General features: G+C 35.4%; 1 long non-coding RNA gene across 3 annotated transcripts in view; it reads right to left on the bottom strand.

Annotated features, from left to right (window-relative positions):
• LOC144454546 (uncharacterized) overlaps positions 1 to 18455 on the bottom strand; it is a 155523-nt gene that overhangs the window by 120644 nt on the left and 16424 nt on the right. For all 3 annotated transcript variants that reach the window (XR_013483034.1, XR_013483035.1, XR_013483036.1), the window contains exons 2-3: positions 4934 to 5109; positions 1766 to 1855 (exon numbers count right to left, since the gene is read on the bottom strand). This is a non-coding gene — a long non-coding RNA (uncharacterized LOC144454546). The remainder of the gene's footprint in view (positions 1 to 1765; positions 1856 to 4933; positions 5110 to 18455) is intronic.

An 18455-nucleotide genomic window follows, 5' to 3' on the forward strand; every position in this document is an offset into this window, starting at 1 on the left:
AACGTGATACTAAAAAATTAGTGAAAATACAATTAATCATCTTTATTTGTATTTTAATTTCTTCTATAAAATGATTTTTAGCATTTATTTAAGATGTTTTAAAATAATGAGCATTTGCAAGTATGCATACTTTTACCTTTTATATCTAGAGGAAATATAATCTAGAGTGGAAAGAGCTCTGATTGAGTCAAAATTCCTGGTTTTGATACTTCCTGTGTAACTTTGGACAAGTAATTTAATAACTGACATATATGTACATATGTGTATCTATATATACATATGGATATATCACTTTAAAGTTTGCAAAAGTACCTTACATACATTATCTCATTTGAGCCTTACCCTATGAGGCCAGTATAATTTTCCCTTTTTTACAGATGAGGAAACAGGCTTAGAAAGGTGAAATAGCCTATCAATGTGACTGTAGTTATTAAACATAAAAGGCATCATAGTCCAGAACATTAACTACTACTCAATGTCATATCTCCAAAAGAATTATGGGAGTACGGTGGCATATTAGGTCCTAGAGGAGCTCATTTCCCCCACGACACCCCAAATGTGTAAGATGAAAAATCTAAAATGCAGAAGATGAAAAAAAATTATAAAGAAAACCCAAGAGAAATAGCTTTAATCTCTTCCCTACAGACTAGGAGAGATTGCAAGGATCTTGCAGAAGCTCTGAGTGGATGTGAGTCTGGTAGGCCAAAGGCAAATACGTGGGACCTAGAACAAGAGACAGCATTAGACCAAGGTCCATGCAGTTCAAGGCCCAAACACCTGAATCCTCCCAGAAAGTATGAGGCCAGACTGGAGGCCAGGCAGCCCACAGAGCCATCATAGAGGGCAAAAGTGCTGCGGTAGCAGTGGGCCAAACATGGCACCTGGAATGATAAAGAACAAACAGCACTGTCATCCACAATGTCTGGGTGGGACCTGTCAGGCTTTCAGAAAAGGACAGGATCAACTCTAGCATCAGAACTATGTGAGGAGATAGAGAAGGAAGGCAGCTAAGTCAAACCACTGAGAGACTGAGCTCAATCCCAGGAACTCCTGCAGAAGGTGGGGCTTAGTCTTAACCACCACATCCAGGACAAATAGGGTCTGTCCACAACCTCGAAGAGTACAGGAGGGCACAAAGTTTAACAGAAGCACAGAGACCTTAAAGATATATAAATAATAATAGAAATCTCTAACATTTACTTAGCATCTACTGTGTACCTCCTCACAACAACCCTGAGCTTTAGGTACTATTATTAGCTCCATTTTACAGTTGAGGAAACTGAGGCAAACAGAGGTTAAGTAACTTCCCCAGAGTCACAGCTAATAAATGTCCGAGGCCAGATTTGAATTTGGGTCTTCCTGACTCCAGGCCCAGCTATCCACTATACAACATAGCTGCCCAACCAGAACGAAATGCTAAACACAATGGAAAAAACAACTATGGACTGAAAGGAACCCAAGAGGTAAATCCAGAATAAAAGAATAAATAAACACGTCTAAGAGACAGGAAGATAGATAGAGACTGAAAGAGACAGGGATAGAGAGGCAGAAAAAGAGAAAAAAGGAGAAACAGAGAGAACACATTCATTAAGTGCTTACTACTTGCCATGCATTATGCTAAGTATTAGGGATATAAATATAAGCAAGATGGTACTATCATCAAAGAACTTACATTCAAATGTGGGAAGACATCCCATAAAATGGAACAGGAAAGGAGAGGGGATGCATTAAGCCTGATTCTGGGCAAAACAAAAAGAAAATTCACCTTTCAGAACCTAGTTTCCTGGGGGCACAGTCCAAGTTTCCAGGTGAGAGAGATGAGCATGATGACCAGAAACAATAACCATAGGAGTACCTAAAAGAAATGAAACAATAAATACAAAATTTAATGTTAAAGGAAACAACAGCCAAGGTGCTTAGACCAAATGGTAGAAAACTCTACCCAACAAATGGGAATGGGCCAAACAGTAAGCCACAATTACATAAGACAATAAAAAATATTAAAACCAAATCAAAATATTGGGGAAAAAAAAGAAAATATAATATATGTGATATCAAAATAAGTTAACCTAGAAAACAGTTCAAGGACAGATAATCTAAAAATCCTAAGAGTACCTGAAGATCAGAACCAAAATAAAATGCCATGGTATTTTGATAACCATAAATTCAAGAAGTTATAACTGAAAACAGTTCACATCTATTAAAACCACAAGTAATTGTGAAAATATGAAGAATCCAACAGTCACATCCTAAATGAAACACCAAAATGAAAATTCCCAGGAATACCAAAACGACATATCATCCTAAGTTTCCAGCACACATCGAAAAAGAGTTTAAGTACCAAGGAGAAAGGATCACACAACACTTAGAAGTTACTACTTTAAAAGAAAGGAGAGTTTGGAATAAGACATTACAGAAGGCCAAATGTAAAAGCTTATAACCAAGAATAACCTTTCTGGCAAAACTGAGTCTAATCTTGGGGAGGGAGGGGGTGAACCATTAATGAAATAGAGGACTTCTAAGCAATCTTAATTAAAAGCCCAGAACTAAAGACAAAATTTGAAGTAAAAACACAATAAACAATTGAAACAAAGAAAGATAAATACATATGATAAATTGGAAGGGACTATATAATAATGAAATGTTTACATTCGAACAGGGAAAAACAAAGTACTGTTGTTTCTCTCGTAACTCTAAATGTCTTCAAGGGACATAAAGTTAAATAAGACAGTCAAAGGATCTGCGAATGTTTTTATTTTGTTTTTATAGTGTTCAAAGAAGAAAATGGGAAGGAAAGAGGAATACAATAGAAATACAGAAAGAAGGAGAGGTCTCTGGCTATCTCACAGAATAGGTTTACATAAGATAAAGAGTATTAAAACATGGAGAAATGGATGAAAAGAACTAGCATCACATGAACTTTATTTTCATCTGAACCAAAGGAGAGTTGAACACATTCACATAAACACATAAACACAGAAAGAGTATGGTGTAGAAATATGTAGACGGAGAGAGGGAAAGGGTTAAGAAAAAAAGACATGATAGGTAAAGGAATAGTAAAACGCAAAACAAACTCCAACATCAGAGGGTGGGACATAAAAGACAGATAAAAAGAAATAGAAACCTGAGATCAGGGGCAGGACAAGGAGAAGAAATAAGGCCCATAAAGAGGAAATGGATAACTCTAATTATAGATCACTAAGGTTAAGCAACTCCTTGTCATGTAAAGGCTTCCTTCTAAAAACTGGAGTGGGGAAAGTTAAAGAAAAATTATAAGAAGATAAGACAGAGAGAAATAAGCAATTAACAATCATAACTGCTTGAAACATAAAAATTCACACAGAGTTAAACTAAGGAACTAAAGCAAAATCTGTATCATGATTTCCAACAAGTCAACAATAACAGAAAAAAAACATACACATACCCCCCAAAAAAGAAAAAAAAAACCTGGGAAATGACATTATGATCAAAAACACTATAAAAAACAAATCAATATACTACTTAATATAAATATACCAAATGGCCTAACAAGCAAATATATAAAAGAAAAATCAAATTACAAAAGGAAAATTATAAAATCATAATAATGGAAAACTCCATTGTACCCCTTTCAGACTTAAACAAATCTAATAAAGAGATAAACTAAAAAAGAAATTAAGGACTTGAACAGAACCTTGGGGAGGGAGGGGGAATAGAGATGATAGATATCTGGTTATTAAAGTAAGAGAACAGAAAAGAATTTATATATTCCTCAGTTGTGAAGGGCATTTTTACAAATATTGGCCATATATGAAGTATAAAAACCTCACAAACAAATAAAAAAGGTAGAAATTTGAAAACATCATTTATTGAACATAATGCAACAAAATTACATTAAAAAGAGGCCTTTGAAGAAAGGATTAAAAATTAATTGGAGGCTAATTGAATCCTAACCAAATAGTGAAACAAATAACAGAAAATGTCGTAAGAGAAAATGACAATGCCAAAATTTTTAGGATTCAACTAAGAAATTTCTATCTCTAAATGCTTGGATCAACAAAAGAAAGAAGGAATAGATCATTAAATGGAAAACGCAATTTAAAAACCTAGAAAATCAACAAAGAAAAAACTCTAACTAAACACCAAAATAGAAATTCTGAAAATCAAAGAAGACAATAACAAAAGTAAAATTATTAAATTTAAATAAATTTTAATGAATTTAATGACTTTTAAATGAAATTCAAATTATTAAATTTAATGAAATTATTAAATAAACATTGAATTAAAAAATAGAACTATGATCTTTAAAAACAAAAATAAACAGCTAATATGATAAAACAAAGAAACCAAATTTTCTGTATAAAAATGCAAACGAATATTTCATAACAATTGAAAATTAAATAAACTATCAGGAAATCTTTGCCACTTACATACTAACTACAACAAAGCTAATAATAGGTGAAATGGATAGACATTCATAAAAGTATAAAATATTCAGATTAAGAGATGTTGAAACAGATTTATTTAAATGACAAAATATCTGAAAAATAAACTGAACACATTGTAAATGAACTCTCAAAGGAACAAAAAATTCAAGACTAGATGGGATTTACAAGTGAATACTATCAAACATTAAAGAGACCAGTGAATTTAAATACTGCATAGGCTGTTCACAAAAATAAGAAAAGAACTATCATTCTAAAAAAATGTTTTTGATACTGAAACCTAGGGGAGAAAAAATGGAAAAAAAGTACAGACCAATACCCCTAATGATCATTAACATAAATGTATTAAAAAAAATATTAGCAGGAGTCTACAACATTATAAAAGTTTATACAGTTTGATTAGGTTGGATTTATATCAGTTATTCATGATTGTTTCAATGTATAATTACTTTAAAATTAAAAGAATACAGATTAAAACCATTTAATTATGTAAATAGATGCTGAATAACCTTTTGGCCAGATGTAGTGGCTCATTCCTGTAATCCCTGGGGAGGCTGGAGCTGGTGAATTGCTTGAGTTCATGAATGCCAAGTTAAAATAGGACTAAATCCAATTAAGTATCCACACGAAGTCTGGTATCAACATGGTGAGCATCCAGGAGCAGTGGGTCAGACCATCAGGCTACCTAATAGAGGTAAAATGGTTCAGGTCAGAAATACAGCAGGCCAAAATTCTTGTCCCAGTCAGTAGAAGGATTAGACCTATGGAGTGGCCCCTATACTTTGAGCAAGATAGGAAGACCTAGTCTTGAAATAATAATAATAATAAGGAGAGTGGGAAGAGGTTGACAAGAAATATCCATCTCTATTTAAAAAAAAAGAAAAACAAACCACTAAAAAGCACAAGAATAAAATGGAACTTTCCTTAACATGGTAAATAGTATCTGAGACCTAAAGACAATGTCATATTCAGCGGGAAAAGGGTAGAGCTCTTTCCAAGGATATCAAAGGTAAAACAAACATGTCCATTACTACCTAGCAACATAATTTAACATATTTGTTAATCTATATGTAATAAATATAACACAAAAAGAAACAAATGAGTGTTTTGGTCCAGTCATATGTTAGTCTATCTACAGAATTCAAAAGATTTAACTAAGGACTAATTGAAAAAAAGTTAGTGGCTTCAACAAGGTTATGCAGAAAGAAGATAAATCCTCATAATCATCAGTATTGCTGTATGTTAATATCAAAATCTAGCATGAAGTGATGAAGAGAAATTCCATTCAAATTAAGTACACAATGTATAACATATTTAGGTTTATATTTACCAAGACGTACTCAGCAATTATATAACCATGTCTACAAACAGTTATTGAAATTAAGAAAAGCATAAATTGGAAAAAAATACTAATTGATTACGGCTAGGCCGTGCTAAGATACAAAACTACTGAAGAACTACTCTATACAACTGGAAAAAAATTAAGAACAAAATTCATACAGAGAAACAAAGTTTAGAATGTTGAAGGAAATAATGAAAAAGGTGAGAAGGAAGGGGGTACCAGTGATCTCAAACTATACTACAAAAAAGTAATTGGTATTGTTGAGACAGATAGACAGAGACACAGAAAGAGAGAGATAGAGAGACAGAGACAGAGAGAGATCACCAGATCAGATTTATAAGAATAAGAACTATTCCCCAAAACATAAATTGTCAAAGATTAAGAAGAGGTAAATCTCAAAAGAAGAAATCCAAGCTACCAGTAATATATCATGTTGCCATATGAAATAGAAATGCTACATATTGCTAATAAAGAAATATATATTGAGCAGTTTGGTGTGGGTGAGCAGGCCTCAACAAACCTGGAACAGCACTCAGAGGACTGAATCACAGGCAGCTATGGCGGTTTCTAGAACTCTCAACTCACAAAGGCCAAAAACAACTTAGAAGGTTAGTGGGTAAAGTCTGTGCCTGCAGTGATAGAGAGAAGCACAGTGGTCTCAGCCTTAGTCTCCAAGCTTGGCTCCCAGGTGGCACTGTTTCCAGAGCTTCCAACCCACAGACTAAGGGGGAAGCAAGTGGCTGATCAGAATGGGATTGTAGAAATCTCTTTGCTGGTGCAGGATTCTCTTGCTTTGCTTGTGCTTGGATTTGGGTCACAGTTCTGGGTGGCGAGGAGGAGTGCTGACATGGTGGAGCTTTCAGTGGCAGTGCAGAAAAAATCCTTCTCACAGTTCTAAGACAGAAAAAAGTGCTTGTGGTCACTCAGAGACCAGAACACAGTCCAGGAAAGGAGTAAACACCTCACCCTTGATAATAGCACCTTGGAAGAACTGAAAATTTACAGGTCCCTACAAGTATCTCTGAAAACAGCTGCACAAAACCCCCAAAGCTTGGGACAGTACATTCGCCACACTGGAAACAGACCCCTACCTTAACAAAGAGTTTATAACTGAAGTAATTGGCTGGGATCATGAGCAAGCAGCACAAGAAGAGTCAGACTGTAGAATCTTACTTTGGTGACAAAGAAGATCAAAACATATAACCAGAAGAAGACAACAAAGTCAAAGCTCCTACATCCAAAGCCTCCAAGAAAAATATGAATTTTTGTCCCAGGCCATGGAAGAGCTCAAAAAGGATTTTGAGAAGCAAGTAAGAGAAGGAGAGGAAAAAGTGAGAGTGATGCAAGAAAATCATAAAAAACAAGTCAACAGCTTGCTAAAGGAAACCCAAAAAAATACTGAAGAAAATAACACCTTCAAAAATAGCCTAACCCAAATGGCAAAAGAGGTCCAAAAAGCCAATGAGGACAAGAATGCCCAAAAAGGAAAATTGGCCAAATGGAAAAGGAAGTTCAAAAACTTACTGAAGAAAATACTTCCTTAAAAATTAGAATGGAGAAATTGGAAGCTAGTGACAATTTGAGAAATCAAGGCACTGTAACACATCCAAAAGAATGAAAAAATAGAAAAGAATGTGAAATATCTGATTGGAAAAACAACTGACCTGGAAAATAGATCCAGGAGAGAGAATTTAAAAATTATTGGACTACCTGAAAGCCATGATAAAAAAAAGAGCCTAGACATCATCTTTCAAGAAATTATCATGGAAAATTGCCTTGATATTTTAGAACCAGAGGGCAAAATAGAAATTCAAAGAATCTACAGATCACCTCCTGAAAGAGATCTTCCAAAGGAAAACTCTTAGAAATATTATAGCCAAATTCCAGAGTTTCCAGGTCAAGGAGAAAATATTACAAGCAGCCAGAAAGAAACAATTCAAGTATTGTGGAAACACAATCAGGATAACACAAGATTTAGCAGCTTCTACATTAAAGGACCGCAGGGCATGGAATATAATATTCCGGAGGGCAAAGGAGATAAGATTACAACCAAGAATCACCTACCCAGCAAAACTGAGTATAATCCTTCAGGGTAAAAAATAGTCATTCAATGAAATAGGGGAATTTCAAGCATTCAGACCAGAGCTGAATAGAAAATGTGACTTTCAAATACAAGACTCAAATGAAACATGAAGAGGTAAACAGGAAAGAGAAATCATAAGAGGCTTATTAAGGTCGAACTGTTTACATTCCTGCATGGAAAGATGATATTTGTAACTCATGTGTCCTCTGTCAGTACTAGGGTAGTGAGAGGGAAAAACTTCATATGTATGTATGTATGTATAGATGGATAGATAGATAGATAGATAGATAGATAGATAGATAGATAGATAGATAGATAGATAGATAGATGAATAGAGGGCACAGGGTGAGTTGAAGATGAGGGGGTGATATCTGGAAAATAAAATTAAGGGGTGAGAGACAATTATACTGGGAGAAGGAGAAAGGGAGAGGTAGAATGGGGTAAATTATCTCACATGAAACAGACAAGAAAAGGCTTTTACAGTGGAGGGGAAATGGGGGAAGGCGAGAGGGAATGAGTGAATCTTATTTTCATAGGATTTGGCTTAAGGAGGGAATAACATACACAATGGGGTATGGAAATCTGTCTTACCCTACAGGAAAATAAGGGGGGAAGGGGACAAGAGAGCAGGGGGATGATGGAGGGGAGGGCAGATTGGGGGAGGGGATAATCAGTAGCAAACACTTCTGAGGAGGGACAGGGTCAAAAGAGAAAATAGAATAAATGGGAGGCAGGATAGGATGAAGGGAAATATACTTAGTTTTTCACAACATGACTACTATGGAAGTGTTTTGCATGACTACACATGTATAACCTGCATCGAGTTGCTTGCCTTTTCAATGAGGGTGGGTGGGGAGGGAGGAAGGGAGAAAATTTATAAGTTTTAAAAACACATGTTAAAAAAATTGTTTTCACATGCAACTGGGGGAAAAAAATAAAGTAATTTCCATAATGGAAAAAAAAAGAAATGTATATTGAAGCAACTAAAATAACTCTGAGGTTGTACTTCACATCTGTCAAATTGGCAAAAATGACAAGAAAAGAAAACGATAATTGTTTTAGGGGCTGAAGGGAAATCGGCGCATTAATACACTGATAATAGAGATGTGATTTAATTGGTCCAACCATTCTGGAAAGTGGTTTGGAACTGTGCTCAAAAAGTCACTAAGCTAGATATTCCCTTTGACTCAGCAATACAACTACTAGGCCTGCATTCTACAGAGATCAAAGAAATCAGAAAAATACTCAGACATATAAACAATATTTATAGTGGCTCTTTTTTTTTTTAATAGAAATGAAATAGAAATAAAAGAGGTCCTCCTCAACTAGAGAATTGATGAACAAATTATTACATATATTAACAAGAATATTTTTGCACCATAAGAAATAAGATCGGGTATAGTTTCAGAGAAACTTAGGAAGACTTTATCAACTCATGGAAAGTAAAGTGAGTAGAATCAGAATAAAAATTTATGCACTAACAACATTATAAAAAAAAGCAACTTTTAAAGTGCAATGACCAACTCAGTTTCTAGAAGACTGATGATGAAGCATACTACCCAACTTTTAACAGAGAGAGGGGATGAATTCAAGAATCAGAATAAAACATGGATAATGTGAAAGTTTATTTTTCTTTTTTAATTCAACTGGGGAGTAAAGAATAGTAAGGAGATTGGGATAGAGTAGCTTCCCTGGCTCCCTCCACCAAAAAAATAAATAAAAAGAAAGAAAAGAGCATCTTTTTTTCAATCAAAAGATTGTTGTATCTTTCAAATGTTTAGAAAAGATTACCAAGAAATCCAGAATCACCAACAGGACAGCTTTTAAAATCACATGTTGAATTTATTATAAATTTTAAAAGAAAGGCAAGTTATGCATAATAGAGATCTGCAATTTCAGATACAACCAATATTTTCCTCTTTTACTATGTATATGGAAATGCCCATTTTATTTAGTGTATGCCAAATTCAGAATACAAACTAAATCAATTAAAATTTAACCACTTAGTATTCTGTACCACTCTGTAAGAATATATACTGCAGGGGCAGCTAGGTGGCACAGTGGATAGAGCACCGGCCCTGGATTCAGGAGGACCTAAGTTCAAATCCGGCATCAGACATATAACACTTACTAGCTGTGTGACCTTGGGCAAGTCACTCAACCCCATTGCCTAGCCAAAAAAAAAAAAAGACTATAAGTGCTTTATGGTTTGCAAAATACTTTACAAATATTAGCTCATTTGATCCAACAACCTTGGAAAATATGTGCTATTATTATCTCATTTTACAGGTGAGGAAACTAAGAAGATTGGAGTTATTCACCCAGGATCACACAGCTGATGTGTCTGAGGCTAGTTTATAACTGAAGTCTTCCTGGCTCCAATTCTAATACTCTATCCACTATGCCATCTGACTGCTATGAAAATGAAATCACTGGTCCAGTCCCTCTCTCTGACCTTTGGGATATATAACTTACTGGCAGGGTAAAGTATAAATATATCAGTTCTCACTTTTGTCATTTGTCAGCCCACCTTATTTTCTGATCCTACTCCCAACTTGTAAAAAATAAATAAGGATATTGATGATGATTGTGATAAATATGATTTCCAGGGTTACTTTCAGTTTTAAATCCTCAAGATTTATACATGTTTTTGTATCAGATTTATCCTTTGTATTTCATCTTTGCATCAGTTCTTCACTAGGTGTTCCTGAAGCAAAGGTATTCTGACCATGTTGACATAGCCTCAAGAATAGTCCGAGTCAAACTTCAGGGCAAGATGTTGGTCAGAACCTACCTATCATCAAAAAACCAGGACTCTAATATGGACCCTCCTTCCCAGTTCTACTAAAGCTGTTGAGGATCTTGTTCACATGAAACTTGAGAGAGTTCTACTTTCAAATGCAGGTAGGAGACCTGATGACCAAAACTGTCTGCCAAAAGGAGCTGGTAGGTAATCTGCTTTCACTTTATTATGAGCTTTGTTCATACCACTATCACAGTGTTCACAAATCTACCAATCAAACCTAACTAATAAGGCTTACCAAATACTTGCCATGTGGTTTCCTTTATTTATTTCCAGAAGGTCAGGGAGGATCCTGATTTTTCAAAGAAGACCCATTTTTTTCCATTTTGCTCCTCCTTGAATCCACCTTTCTCCTCCCAATCTTCTTTTCCTCCCTACTTTGCCATTCCACCCCACTCTCATCTTGCCTTCCCTCTCTCCTTAGTAATTTTTTAACCACAATCAGCAAGAAAAAAAATAGTTGATCTTTGGGGCAGGAAGGCAAGCACCATTGTCAAAAGCCCTAACAATGTCATGACTTTTTCCCCCGGTCCACAGCTGGCTACAGAAAATAAGTCAAAGCAGGGTAGTGTGTTCCAATATACTACACTTTCAGAGCTATATGTATCAGAAGAAGAGAGATGAAGAAAACTAAGGGAAGCTTCATCACAGCAGAATAGCATTGCTCTGGAGGTCTGGTTTATGGGGATGGCTTTGTCTGTATGTTTCGGCTTATGTTCCTCTGTGTTGTGTAGACTGGAAAAGACTGGAGAAGTCTTATGTTCTGGGCTTTGCTGTTAGCTACGTGAAGTCTTTCTTGGGCTCAGAAAACACTGAAGGATTAGATAACGATCACTCTATCACTAAGTTAATAACAACTGTGTCCTTGATAACAGCTTCCCAGCCTTTCCCTATTGTCTCAGACATAGATGGTTGTACCAGATGTTATGGAGCCTTTGTAATCAGAGGTCACAGGACCCTGATACTCTGGAACCTCAAATGTTCCAGAAAATCTTGAGAATGTTATTAATAGTGGATTGAAGTTTCCATATACATTTAATGCTTGAACAAACAAATATTATTCTTCCCTTTAGTCTTAAAGTCTTTCTTCCTAAGAATATAATTTATTATAAAATAAAGGAGAAATTAGCCTTTTAAATATTTCTATTTTGAAAATCTTTATACAAAAAAAAAAGATAATTTGTGACAAGTTAGATAAGAAGAGCAGCAATTCCTCGGAATTCAAGCCAAGAGAAAAGAAAATGTGCTCAGGACAGCAAAGCAGCCGAGACACCATCTGCAACCCAACAACATGGCAGACCCAACAGCAACTCCAAAGCAACCAACAGAACCACCTTTGTCATCTGCCAAGAGAGCAGCTGCAGTCTAAAGAAGAATACCTTCCATATGTTGGCATCTCCACTTAAAGAGTAAAAGTGTTGTATACAATAGCCCATGCACCTGCAGTGCTCCTGACATCATCAAAATAAATGTTATTAAAGCATGTAGAAAACATACGTAAATGTGTATGTACACATGTACATATGCGCGCGCACACACACACAGAGACACGCTACAGAGCTAGACGGGAAAATGAACTGGATGGCCTCAAGTCAAGCTATGTATTTCACAGAAAACAAACAAAAAAAGAACAAGAAAGAAAAAGAAAAAGAATTCTAGCTGTATTGGATGTCTATTGCAGAGTGACATTTTTCTCACCTTGAAATAAGCTAATGGAATCATTGGCAGCCCAGCTTCTCCCCAAGAATAAAAGTGAGACATTAATTTAGATCACTGTGCCCACCAGAAGTGAAGGTGCTGCAGGGATTTTCAATTACATGCATGCAGATTTGGGACTGTGTTTGGGTGTCACTTGGCTGCCAGTATCCAAGTGTGAGCTGTATAACACTCTTCTGTCATAGAGCTCATGTGAGAAAACTATTCTGTTGTTTAAGAAATGGCACACATCTTGGAGACCTTCCCAGTTATACAAAAGGGCATAATTTCCACATTATCACTAGGCATACCCTCTGTGGCGATAATTCTATGATCACTTCATGTGCAAATTATATATACAGTTTGACTAATGAATGGCTCATGGGCTCCTTTTTTGGTGGTAGTGGTGGCTGGGCAAATGAAATCAAATTTATTTGGCAACATTTACAATATGACCCCTAGAGTGTACATATTAATCAAATCAGGCTGTTGTAGGGTTACATAGTACAGAAAGCAAATGCACTGTGGCTATTTAGAATAACAGGAAATTTACAGAGAGGTTTTTATCTTATTTAAGCAAACGAATGACTTAAATTAGTATTTTTATTTTAACTAACAGATACATTATACTTCAAACTTATTAGTTCTCATCAATTGCATTGTACATGTCAGAACAAATGCTCAGAATTGAGGAATGCATTTTATTTTCATTACTTATTTAAAAAATGTGATTTCCCAAGAGTAAAAAGATGAGCTTTTAAAAAATCATTCAAGTTGGTTGTTTATTATTATGCAGCTTTTGAGGAGGAAAGTTTGTGTTTTGTTTTGTTTTGTTTTTATTGCATTCAACCATTTAAAAAAAATCTAGTCAAACTATTTTTGTATATGCTGCCTTAAGGTAAATACACATCAAGAAAGTAAAATTGAGATAATAATATATAATTCAGAGCTTTAAAAATTCCCTTACCTGAAATTATTTAGCTTTCTTGGGCTTTAGCCTATTGACTTCTATTTTATGATTTCATACGACAGTCTTAATAAAGAATTCATTTTTTCTGTTCTTAAAAGTCACTAGGGAAAAAGAGCAAACTAATTCTTTGCTATGGCTTATGTTTCATCATTACTAAGTGTGGGTTATTTATTTGACCTTTTTTCCTCTCCAGCTTGGTTATGTTTTATTGCCAGACTTCCAAACGAAATGGCCTACATTTGCATCAAGGCCCTAGGCCTATAAAGATCCCTAAAAAAGCAGATTCTCCTCATTCAAATGATCCATGAGATCTTTGCCTTTAGCTCTAGTTTTTATCTTTTGATATTGTATAAACTCCACTAGTTAATGAACCCCAACTCACGGAATAGGGTCTACTGCCCTTACCCAGGCTCCTGAGCCAGCTTGACCCTATGCATTCAGGTATTTTCAATTTTTCACCCGAAACCTTATTTAAATCCCCTTATTTAGATGCTTTCACTGTTCACTATCACCCTGATCTAGCATCCTCCTCCTTCCAGCCTTTCTATTCCCTGTCTCTATGGACAGGAAACCATGTGAGAATGCTTTCTGAGGCTTACTTACAAGAGAAATGAGAATACGTAAATTCAAAAATAATACACGAGATAATTTTACTGTTGTAATTGGAATCTGTGATTTCATCTCTTATAGTACAGATTGGTAATTTGTCTGTAACCTTTACTTGAACCTAATTCATTCTAACTCTGAGCCTAGACCACTATCCATTATGGCAGACCGCCTCTCTGATAACTAAACATGTGAAGAAAAGAAAGCCACTTAATAACAGACTATATAGCACTTGCAATTCCTATGATATTCTGCCTAGCTACAGTTTCACAAACCTAACCTTAACTATCCTCTTTCTGTCTAGGTTGAGAGATCCTGATCTCCTTTGCGGACCCCATTGAAGAATGGTATCTTTTGCACCAGGACATTTTCAGGCTGTTTTGGGGTTTTCTTACTCAGATTCCCTGGATCAACCTCATCAATCTATTATACAATTGCAAGCTTACTGTCTTCCAAAAAAGAAACTTCTCCACTATATGATGGGATGAAATGGAGTTAATGGCCCCCCTTTCCCTATGTAATCTCTGAGATAAGTAACTCTGTCCTTCCTTCTTCCCTTCTCTAGGAACAAGGGGAAAAAACAATGTAACATAAGACAAAGTAAAATCAACATTGCTATACCTTAGATTTACAATTCAATCACCACCCAGATAGACACAAAAATAAACCCATCTTAACCTGCTTCCTCTTCTTCACCATCCATTTTTTCCTTACTCTTTATGGTCTGCTTCTATTTTCACTATTCTACAAAAAAGGGCAGTGTCATTAGTCATTAGTCACCAAATCTGCTGGTCTTTCCTCAGTCCTCTTTTCTTTTGCCCTCTCTCTAGCATTTATCACTGTTTATACTATTCTCTCCTCCAAAGCCAATACTACCATGATCCCTATAACATTTCATCTCACTTTCTTTCTGGTCATTTATTCTTTGTCTCATTCAATAGTTGCTTCTCCTCCTTACCATTCCTAATTTTAGAGAGTACCCTTTGGGGCAGTTGGTGGTGCAGTGGATAGGGCACTGGCCCTGGAGTCAGGAGGACCTGGGTTCAAATCTGGCCTCAGATACTTGACACTTACTAGTTGTATGACCCTGGGCAAGTCACTTAACCCCATTGCCCACCAAAAAAAGAAAGAAAGAAAAGAAAAGAAAGTACCCAAGATATTACTCTGCTGTTGTTTACTTAAATTCTGTCCATCAACCAGTCTTCCTATCTTCTCTGTTCATTTTTAACTGTCCAACTAGGAAAATAAATGGTATAATTAAAAAGAGAAATAAAAACAAGAAACTAAACTTCAAAACACTGAAAGTTTTAGGCATATCACCCTATTGATTGGTTTTTTCATTATTGTTTGTGGAATTAGCAGAAGAAGTAAAAAATACAACTTACTTTGAAAAACCAGTGGTTTTCAAGTGAATGCCTATCAAATACCATCTTTTATTTTGCAATAAACAGTAACTTTTAGGGAAAAAAAATCAGATTTTTAGTACTGAGACAGAAAATGAAGAGAGAGTGATAAAGAATAAAACCATCTAAATACTTAAAGCACAATTAACCCCATTCATCCATTCTAGTCTGTCAAGGGGAGACAATGAGCAATGCAAGGAAAAAATATTTCCATCTTTCAGTTACCTTCAGGTAATCCTGCAGGAGTTCTTAACCTGGAGTCTATGAATTTGTTTAACTTTTTACAAAAACATTTTGTTAACTATATTTCAATATAAATTTTCCTTTGTAATGCTGTATATCAAAGGCTCCATAAGCTTCACCAGTTTTCCAAAGAGCTCCATGACCCAAAAAAAATTGAGAACCCCCCACTTCAGAAGTAAGTCCTCCAATAACCTATTTCTTGACTTACAAGTCAGAGAGAAAAAAAATTAAGAACTAAATGCTTATTCTTCAGTGATGCAAACATGGAAAATGCATCTATGAATATTTCAGGAAACAATTTGTTTAACATATGAAGTCAGAGTAGATTTGATGTTATTAAGGTCATGTTTCCTAAATTAACTGTGAGAAAGAAAATCATACTATTTGACATAATTTATGAGCATACATAAGATTCTGAAATGTTTTTAACATTACAGATTAAAAAGGAAACATTGAGATATACAGAAGCTAACAGTTCTTTAGATATTGACAGAATGTTTTCTAAACATGAAGCAAATATTTGAAAGTCATCACAAATACTTCTCCCCTTACATTCTTTCTCTTCCTTTCATTTCTTATATATACAAAGGTATATACACATAATTTGTATAGGTATAGATAGATATACACATAGATAAAAATATCTCTCCTTGGCCTGAAAATATCTCATTTATTTCATAATCTGTCTCCATTTATTCCTAGATAAAAGTTGTATCCAAAGTGAGCATCCAGACAATTACAAGTAAAAATCATCCTTTGATTTACTCTAAACCCGTTTCATCAACCTCCCTGGTATCCAGGCTTCCAACTTCACATTTTACTCTTCCCTCTCATTCCCCCTCATCCACCGTAGCTAATCATTTACCAAATCCTGTGGATTCTACTTCCACAATATTTCCTGAGTCTGTACCCTTCTTTCTATTCACAGTTACATCACCCTTGGTCAGGTTTTCATCCTCTCTCTACTAGATTACTATAACAATCTCCTAACTGGCCCTCCTCACTATGTTCTCTCCACTCTCCAATTCATCCATCACAAAAGTGCCAAAATAATCTTTTTAATATATGGCTATGGCCATATCAATTCCCTTTTCAGTAACTTTCCATGTTCCCCACTACCTAAAAGATAAAATACAAACTCTTTTGTCTGTGCCTAGGTAGTCTCCATTGAAAACATTTCTGATAATACATTTTCACACACTCTAAATTACTGCTATGCTACTATTGTCTTATTCTGGTCTTTCCTGACTACATATATTTGCATATCCCCCCTCCTATGGACTCAGTTTTAAGGGTATTAAAAATTCAATTTTCAAAGGAAGTCTTGGGTGGAGGGGGGGATGTTGGGAGGAACAACCATTAATCTAAGTGCTTGTTAACCTATTGTTACCTCACTGAAGATGAATGATTGAAGTATATCCCTGAAATACAATGTTATTAAATGGATGGTTAATGCCATGATTGATTGGGTCAGGGCTACTGTGGATCTAAGCTACACCCTGAACTCCTCTCTAAAAAGGGAACAGACAGGTCAAACATAGAACCAAATAAAAATATTATTAAGAAGCCTTATCTCAAACCCCAAAATTGAAGCTACTTCCTTCCCCGAGCTAGGGCTTCTGAGACAGCATTTGCATTAAAAATAGTCACACAAAAGATAGAACCAAAAGTGGACTGCAGAGAATTAACATAAAAGGATAGCATGGTCCTTACAAGACAATAGCTCTGAAATTTAGGATAATATGAGTCTAGTAAGAAAGCTAAGGACACCAGAAAGGGTGTTTTTATTGTTTTGTTTTGTTATGTTTTCACTGCAATCAGGAAAAGGATGTCATAAAAAAGGGATAAGACTTTAGCTTGGGGTAGATGGCATGATGTAAATGGATGAGAGAAAGATAGTTAAAAACAACTCATCTTTCTTTTGTTTATTCTGCCAAGGAAAATCATCTTTGCTCTGGAAAGGACACAACAAGAGTATTAAAATCTAAGATCAGTAGGGGAACAATAAGAAAGTTATCTTGGATATCTAGTTATCTCTGATGAGTATGTCATCAGGTGTAGACTAACTTTATCCCCAAATTCCAAGAGAACAGGTGAATATGACTGCTGAGTAACTGTCAATGAATTTTGAAACAGTATAGAAGAGTAAAAGGACTGCAAGACTGCAGAAAGACATCGTTTTTCTGATCAGGTGAGACAGTTAAGTCTATTTGAGATATATATATACGTATATATGCAAGTGAGCTTTGCTTCAATTCCTGGTGATATTCTCGAACATTTTATTAAAAAGGTGGCTAATGAAGATCCAGAAAAAGAAAAAGAAACAAGGACCACAAAGAGCCAATATAGTTTTCAAAGCTCATGGCAGACTAATTCCATTCCTTTTTTTGATACAAGAGTGGTAGATCAGGAACATGCTGTAAAGCTTCCTACTTTTTTTTTTTTTTGGCTAGGCAATGGGGTTAAGTGATTTGCCTAGGGTCCTGTGGCTGGATTTGAACTCAGATCTTCCTGACTCCAGGGTCAGTGTTCTATCCATTGTGCCACCTAGCTACCCCAAAACTTCCTACTTTTTAACAAAATCTCACATACTATTGTAATGGAAAACATGGAGAGATGTGTGCTAGAATCAAGTACAGTTAGGTAGATTTTAAATCAATTAAATGACTAGATTCAAAGATCAGTCATTCATGTTTCAAAGGCAACTAAGAGGGAAGACTCTAGCAGAAGGCTAGGCCACGTATTAACATTTTTATCAATGGTTTGAATAAAGTGGTAGATGGCATGCTTACCACATTCAGAGGTGAAACAAATTGGAAGGAATGGATATCACACTGGATGATAGAGTCAGAACCCAAAAAGATCCCACAACACTAGAATATTGAA

The sequence above is a fragment of the Phascolarctos cinereus genome, unplaced genomic scaffold (genome assembly GCF_003287225.1).
Source record: "Phascolarctos cinereus isolate Bilbo 61053 unplaced genomic scaffold, phaCin_HiC Scaffold_726;HRSCAF=1367, whole genome shotgun sequence".
NCBI classification, from domain to species: Eukaryota; Metazoa; Chordata; class Mammalia; order Diprotodontia; family Phascolarctidae; genus Phascolarctos; species Phascolarctos cinereus.